The sequence below is a fragment of the Amblyomma americanum genome, chromosome 2 (assembly GCF_052857255.1).
Source record: "Amblyomma americanum isolate KBUSLIRL-KWMA chromosome 2, ASM5285725v1, whole genome shotgun sequence".
Taxonomy (NCBI): Eukaryota; Metazoa; Arthropoda; class Arachnida; order Ixodida; family Ixodidae; genus Amblyomma; species Amblyomma americanum.
The window spans coordinates 65,875,636-65,883,139 of NC_135498.1; the positions used below are offsets into that span (position 1 = coordinate 65,875,636).

The 7,504-nt window shown below is 46.4% G+C and overlaps 2 non-coding genes across 2 annotated transcripts; one reads left to right on the plus strand and one right to left on the minus strand.

The window, feature by feature from the left end:
• Positions 1–5,550: 5,550 nt before the first annotated feature.
• Positions 5,551–5,642, plus strand: TRNAY-GUA (transfer RNA tyrosine (anticodon GUA)). The gene is given in 2 exon segments: positions 5,551–5,587; positions 5,607–5,642. It is a non-coding gene; the product is annotated as a tRNA-Tyr (tRNA).
• Positions 5,643–6,526: 884 nt separating this feature from the next.
• TRNAK-CUU (transfer RNA lysine (anticodon CUU)) lies at positions 6,527–6,599 on the minus strand. Its single transcript has one exon. It is a non-coding gene; the product is annotated as a tRNA-Lys (tRNA).
• Positions 6,600–7,504: the final 905 nt, after the last annotated feature.

The following is a 7,504-nucleotide window of genomic DNA, read 5'->3' on the forward strand; positions in this document are numbered from 1 at the left end:
ATTACCTATATTTATAATTTGATTCTCTCTACTGGGGTTTCCCCTAGAGGAATGCAAATTGCTCGAGTGATACCCATTTTTAAAAAAGGTGATAAGAACCTATTCACAAACTACCGACCGATTTCTATACTGCCTGTGTTTTCCAAGGGCATCGAGAAAATAATACATCACAGAGTGACTTCTTATTTTGACGAAAATCACTTATTTCTAGATTTTCAACATGGATTCAGGAAGAAAAGATCTACAGAGACAGCACTTCTAACTCAAAAAGAAATTATAATTAAGGCATTCAGTGAAAACAAGCTCACCATGGGTATTTACATCGATTTTACTAAGGCCTTTGACCTCATAAATCATGATATTCTTCTTTTTAAATTGGAAAGGTATGGTGTGCGGGGCCTAGCGCTAACCCTATTACAATCTTACTTATCTCACAGAACCCAATATGTAGATATAAACACAGCATCCTCTCCTACCCTCCATATAACATGCGGAGGGCCCCAAGGAAGCATTCTTGGGCCTTTGCTATTTTTAGTTTATATAAATGACATCGTCTACAGCGCTAGTAATGTTCAGGTTGTGTCATTTGCAGATGACACAACTTTTTTTGTCACAGGTATTTCCGAGGCCGAGGTTGAAAGCAAAACAAGCGAAGCCCTTAATAAACTGCACTCATGGGCAGATGCAAACTCCTTGCGCATAAATCCGTCAAAAACACAAATTCTGTTATACCTCCCTAAGGGAAAGAAAATACCTAGGCCTCTCAAAATAGCCTTAAAAAGCCAACCAATAGAGCTTGTGACTTCTGTAAAAACACTGGGCGTTATCTTTTCTCACAACCTAACTTGGAATGCGCACATAGAACACATTTGTTCGAAAGTTTCCTCAGCTCTAGGTATACTTGGTCGCTTTAGACATATTTTTCCAGTAAGGGTAAAGATGTTGCTCTACAACGCGTTAGTACTAAGTCATATCCAATACTGCAGCTTGGTTTGGGGAACAACAGGGGTAACAAATCTTCATAGATTGCATTTGCTGCAGAAAAAAGCCGTCCGATCCATAGCAAATGTGCCATTCCTTTTCCCCACAAGACATATCTTTATAAAGTATGATATCCTTCCAATCTTCGCGTTATACTTTTACAGGCTTCTATTATGCTATAAATACTCTTCACAACAACGTGACAATCCCTTTATTGTACTTGGACAACTGAGAGAAAATAACAGCTGCCGTAACACTAGATACAAAAAAACTTGGATCACTCCAACACCAAGAACTTACTCTATGAACCAGTCCTTAAGTTACAACCTTCCCCTCTTGCTAAACAAACTAATCCATGACAATTTTGATATTACCAGAAATTCAAAACACAATATCCGTGACTACTGCCGAGACAATTTCAATCTGTGAAAGAAGCAGACATGATTTTTTTTTGTATATTTTAGTGATGTAAAACATTTGCTTTGAGTACATGTGTGTATTGCGACTTTCGTTTTGCATGTGTGTTCGCGCTTCGCGTAAATGTGGATCTGCATCGGATACCCATGACATTACTAATTGATGTAAATGATGTGACCCTCGCCTTCCTTCTGTACTGCCATTGTCTCAAGGAGTCGGGACCTTCAGTCAAGCTGTTACCACAGCTTTTAGTCCCGGCTCCTCCTTTGTAAGAAAGGAAAATAAACTTGAACTTGAACTTGAAGTTGTAAATTCCTGGTATAGCATGGCTGCATTCGGTGTTGCCGAGTAGGCGCAGAAACTCAGCTTCTTGGCTGGCGACCCTGTCCGCTTGGGTTCTGGATGAGACTTAGTTCGCATGCAGCAACACGTCGATGACATCAGTGGAAAGAAGATCCTGAAGTCTGCGTTGAGAGAAGATTACTTCGTTTTCAAGGCGCTTGATAGTGGCCTTGGTGTCCATGATGCGGGCCTGAAGGAGACGCCGTTCTGCTTCAGCGATGGTTTTTCTTCCGAAGGGTGTCTTTACGAGTTGAGGTAAGCGAAGGGACTTCGGTATAAGCCCGTATGCTTTGCAACGGGAGTTGAAATGCACGTGGCTCTGAAACGAGGCCAGTCTTGATTTCACGGAAACGAACTGACGGATCTTGGTAATCGCAGCGGGCCCTTGTTTTCCGCGAAAGGCAACAAAATCAAGGGTTCGACAGAATCCTGTCTGGCGAGGGGGAAGCATACTGGAAGCACAGCCAAGAAGTCGCCAGCCAAGAAGCAAAGTTTCTGCGCCTACTCGGCAACACCGAATGCAGCCATGCTATACCAGGAATTTACAACTTGTCGTCGCACAACTTGGATCCTGCAGAACATGCACTCCTAAGCCGTGGTCTGAGTTTCAACACAGGCGCTGCCCCCAGGGTAGGTCAACTGACTTGTGCTGTTGAGCAGGCAGTTCGTCTTGTAGGTCCCAAATTTCAAGCTGAAGCACGCTCACGTGCTATTAGAGCGCTTTTAAAGCAGTCTGCTAAAACCGACACTTCACCCATGTCCGAGAAGCATGCCCTAAAGAGACTCAAGAGCAGCGAAAAGATAGTAGTCCTTCCGGCTGACAAAGGCAACGCAACCGTGATACTAGACCACACTCAGTACTTTTCAAAGATGTCCGAACTCCTCGAAGATGCGGTCACCTACGCCAAGCTCAGCAGGGATCTCACGATGAAAATACAAACAGGGCTTCAAAAACTACTAACGGATGTTTTCAGATTTGTTCCTCTTGCGAAAAAGTACCTTTACTACCATCTATTATCTCATAACGGCTCAGCCCCCGCTATTTACGGCTTACCTAAGATTCATAAACCGGACATACCACTCAGGCCGATAGTTGACTTCACGCGTTCCCCATTGTATAACCTATCCAAGTATCTGCACCAGGTTATTGGACCTCTTGTTGGACGTACGCCGACATACGTGAAAGATTCCGCTGATTTCGTTGCTAAACTCTAGGCCGTGGCGGTTGGCAACGAGGACATCGTGGTCTCGTTCGATGTGTAATAGATGTTCACATGCGTTGCAGTAAACTTCGCTTTTGAATGCTGTGAGATGGCACTGAAAGAAGACCCATCACTACCATCCCGTACGCCTTTTGAAGCAGTTGATCTGTGCTGCCTCTTAAGCTTCTGTCTTCAGAACACATATTTCGTGTTCAGCAACGTATATTTCAAGCAGGTGTTTGGTACGGCCATGGGTGCATCTGTGTCCGTAACCTGTGCCAACCTCGCGCTGGAGTGTATTAAACGTTCGGCCCTACAGTCGTTTCATACTCGTCCGAAACTGTTTTTACGGTATGCGGACGATTGGTTCTGCGTAATTCAGCTCGAGGATGCCAAACCGTTTTTGGATCACCTCAACTCTTTTCAACCAACAGCTCAGTTCACAATGGAAGAAGCCGCCGGAAGTATTGCTTTTCTCGATGTTCTCGTTCTCCGCACTCCCGATGGTCTCGCCACTACCGTATACCGAAAGCCCACACATACCGGCAAGTACCTCGATTTTAAATCTGCCCATCCGACGCGGCGGCTCCCACCTGGCGACATAATGCGCATGCCGCGATCTATCCTTTCTCTTTTGAAATCCTCGCCGCTTTTGCAGAGTCGCAAGCTCTCTCGTTATTTGTACTTAAATATAATTGTGAACTCTCATTAGTCTAAGCCAAGTTATCGTCTCGCAAAGGAACCTTTGTTAGACGAGCTACTGATCTTTTAAAAGCGAAAGCTTTTACTGCTCCCATCCGCACCTTCCTCGCCGTGTGCGCGAGTTTGACCTTGAACCAAGGAGAAGCCACGTGGCAGCTATGACGCCACTCAGCCGCTGCCGCCACTGCCGAAACCGAGCGGTCGCCTGTGCATAGTCACGTGACAACCATGACGTCACTTAATTGCAACTACGCCGAAGCCATGCGCTCGCTCTGTATAGATAGCCTCCGCAGCCTCACAGGCGCTGCCAACGGATTGCAACAGCTCTCGAGAATATAGCGGCAGCAGTCGTCATGGATGATCCAGGCGAGACGCCTCGTGAGCTGTCTGCGTCTCACAGGCTGCGAAGACGACAGGCCGAATCCGATCATCCAGTGGACGCAGCTTGCCGAGGGGCTGCCGCACAGAGACGAAGAGAGTAACCAAAGCGAAAGCTTTAAACTTAAGCCTGGTAAACATTGGCTAGACGTCAGTCATCACCACCAAGCAACAACCAAGTCCAGCCAAGCTCTACCGGGCTTAACTTTCAAGCTTTCGCTTTGGTTAGTTAGGTTTAGGCGGGGTAGACCTTTGCCTAATTTCGTCTTTAAAGGGACCCAGAAAAGGGGTTTCAATAAAGGTGCGATATGTCTGGGACGTTAAAAGACGACGGTTCATAATTATCTCCCAGCAAGAATTATTTTAATGCGTTTTGTGGAAGCTGAAATATATGCAGACAAAGTGTGAACTTCCGCGTCTTCGCGCCTTTCCTTCTCTCGCACGCCAAAACGGCGGCGCTCCTCCGCCGGCCCCATTCACGCGGCCCCTACCCTACCTCCGCCGGCTGCGGCGCGCGCTTAGTGGCCGTGGCCGCGGTAGCGCGTGACGTCTGAAAGAGTTTGGCGCTCTGAACCAATGATAGCCCCCGACTACTCACGTCATTTGCAAGAGGTGACGTCGTCTGCCAGGCTTTCGTGCGAAAGCCCGGCACCGCGCGTCGCCGCGAGGTGCGAAAGCGGGTATTTTTAACAATGTATTGTAAATTTCCCGCTTGCTTTTGAGGTCTCGCACGCGGCATGGACGCTCGGTGGCCTGTACTCTACATAGTGCAAGCATTTTGAAGACAAGCTCAAACACCTTTCTGTGGCGCTTTAAATCATCACAAATGAAAGAATACCGTTTCGGGAAATTTCCTCCGCAGCTATGCTGAAAAACACCGCCAACACTCAAATTGTCAAGTGCCCCGGATAAAGCGGTCAGTTTCCGCCATTGACAATGCCTTTGGCGACGAAAGTGAAAATGTTTTCTTGCTACCGTAGCACGGTAGTGAGGACAGCCTAGCGTGGGCGGGGCCGACAAGACTACGCGTCACGTGCGCCATGCAGTGACGTGTACTGATGGGCGTTGCAGGGCGCGCGATTAAGTCGTGTGACCTTTAAAAGGCACGATAGGTACTTCAAATTTGTTAAGCCTCAATTACCCGAGGGCAATCGTGAATTCGAAACTATAAAAACTGATACGGCTATTACTAACGACCGGCTACAAATCCGCATAGTATTTCCCATGCGCTTGTGTAAAACCCATAACTGAATGGATAACTACGATCGCTGATATAGAAAAAAATAAACTAACAAAATAGGACAAACTAAAGTGGATAAAGGGCCCCCCCAACAAGAGAAAGATGAATGACAAAAAAAAAACCTCCCAATGCAGAACACAAGGAAATCGAATTTGCAGCGCCAGCCACTCCGGGCAATTGTCCTGTCAAGGGTAAATGGATAATCTGGTACTGCGGCTCCTGAATCAGGGACTGCACATGGCGCACTCAAAGGAAAGAAAGCTCGTTTCGCACTTCTCGCATCCGTTCCCGTCGATAGCTCAGTTGGTAGAGCGGTGGACTGTAGCAGGCTTCGCATTATGGACATCCATAGGTCGCTGGTTCAAATCCGGCTCGACGGAGTAAATTTTTTTCTTCTTTAATTGGTGCACATTCCCTTTGTGTAGTACAGCTGCTAGATTATTACTGTCAGCAAGTTCTTATTATTGTTCCACCAACGCTTGCATTAGGTCAAAAATGGCCGAAAGCTCTCTTAAACAGAGTTAAACCCAGTAATTCACAGGGGCTGGGAGTGTATAAAAGATATGAACCTCCACTATTTATGCGCTAATGGTCCCATCACTGCAGGAGAGTGGAAACATACGAAATATATTAAGAAAATACGCAACATAATTCGCATTTTCGTAGAATTAACTAATTTTCGTGGTTTCTGAATATCAGAGGATGATAAAACAGGGCACAAATGCGCAGGCCAATGAAGTAAGTAAGTCGAAAGCAAAATTAAAAACTGACATGATTTGTTAATGCAGCATATTACAATCAGACATATCTGAGAGCTTAAACTTGCAATGGGCACTGTTTTGATAAATATGTTGGAAAAGGCCGCATCATCCAGTAGATCAGCAACCCATGTATTTCTGCGAGCAGAAATGAAAATGTACGTTTTTACACCCGACCGCGGCAGCTGCGTTTTTATGGAGGCAAAACGCTAATTAAGGCGGCCGTGTGCTGTGCGAAGTGTGTCCACGTTAAAAATCCCCAGGTGGTTGAAATTATTCCGGAGCCCTCCACTACGGCACCTCTCTCTTCCTTTCTTCTTTCTTTCACTCCCTCCTTTATGCCTTCCCTTACGGCGCGGTTCAGGTGTCCCACGATATATGAGACAGACAAAAAAAAATTATTATTATGTTTACACTCTGTATCGCAGGCGCTAAGAGGCGCATTACAGAAAAAATACTGCACGTAAAAAAAGAAATAGAATATCTTTTCATAAATAAAAATATTACGCCCAACGTGGGGCTCGAACCCACGAACCTGAGATTAAGAGTCTCATGCTCTACCGACTGAGCTAGCCGGGCGACGTGTGGCACATGACAGTAGAACGTATTAGCGCACTTCTTCGCACGACGTTCAGGTGGCGATTGTTATTGCCTTTTCGTTTGTGGCAATGAATGTTGCCCAGTGTGTACTCCTAGAAACCGGCTCCCGAACATTTAACTCTTAGGCCACGCGCGTTCAGCACTCGGAGCCGCGCCAACTGCTAGGGGAAGCAGAGATACCGATCAGCAGAGGAAAAATCAAGAATAATTCCAGAAAGCCAAGTAAAGGTGGCCGACTACTATCGCGTGCAGCCTCGTCGACGTCGCACGCTTCGGTAGGGTTAACATGACTGACTTGCCGCTCAGGTATCGCTCGACGCAAAGAGCAGCGTAGACGGGTCCAACGTAGCGCCAACGGAAGGTGCATGATGTCGGGCGAACTGTGTCCTCTGTCCACGTGCATTTTATGGATTGATTAGCGGCTTTTTTCTGCATGGAGTAAAACGTAAACAATCGCAAAGAATCAAGCAGCTTCCTTATATGCAAGGCTTGAGCAATTGCTGCAACAGACTGTTTGAAATCAGCGTGCGCAGTGGTACGACACGCCTTTGGATCTCTTCGCTATTATAGCTGTGCCGGAGAGGTGCCAGATGTTCGCCTGGCTGAGGCAGGGGTTCGTGATTTTTCTATCTGTTCGGTAGCCCCAACTTACTCAAGATCTGTTTGTCTGTCTTTGTTGGGACAGCCTTCGGCCGCCAAGCCGACGACTTCATGAATGGATTTTTTTTAGGCCCCACTTGTATCGCTTTTCAGGACAGTTTTTCGCAGCGTACTTGGAGCGTTGAGCTAGTGCAATGTATCCAGGGGTAATGTCTCCTATAATGAAATAGATTTGAGTTAAGGCTGCAGTTATTAGATAATTCTAGTTGGACGTACAGAGTAAG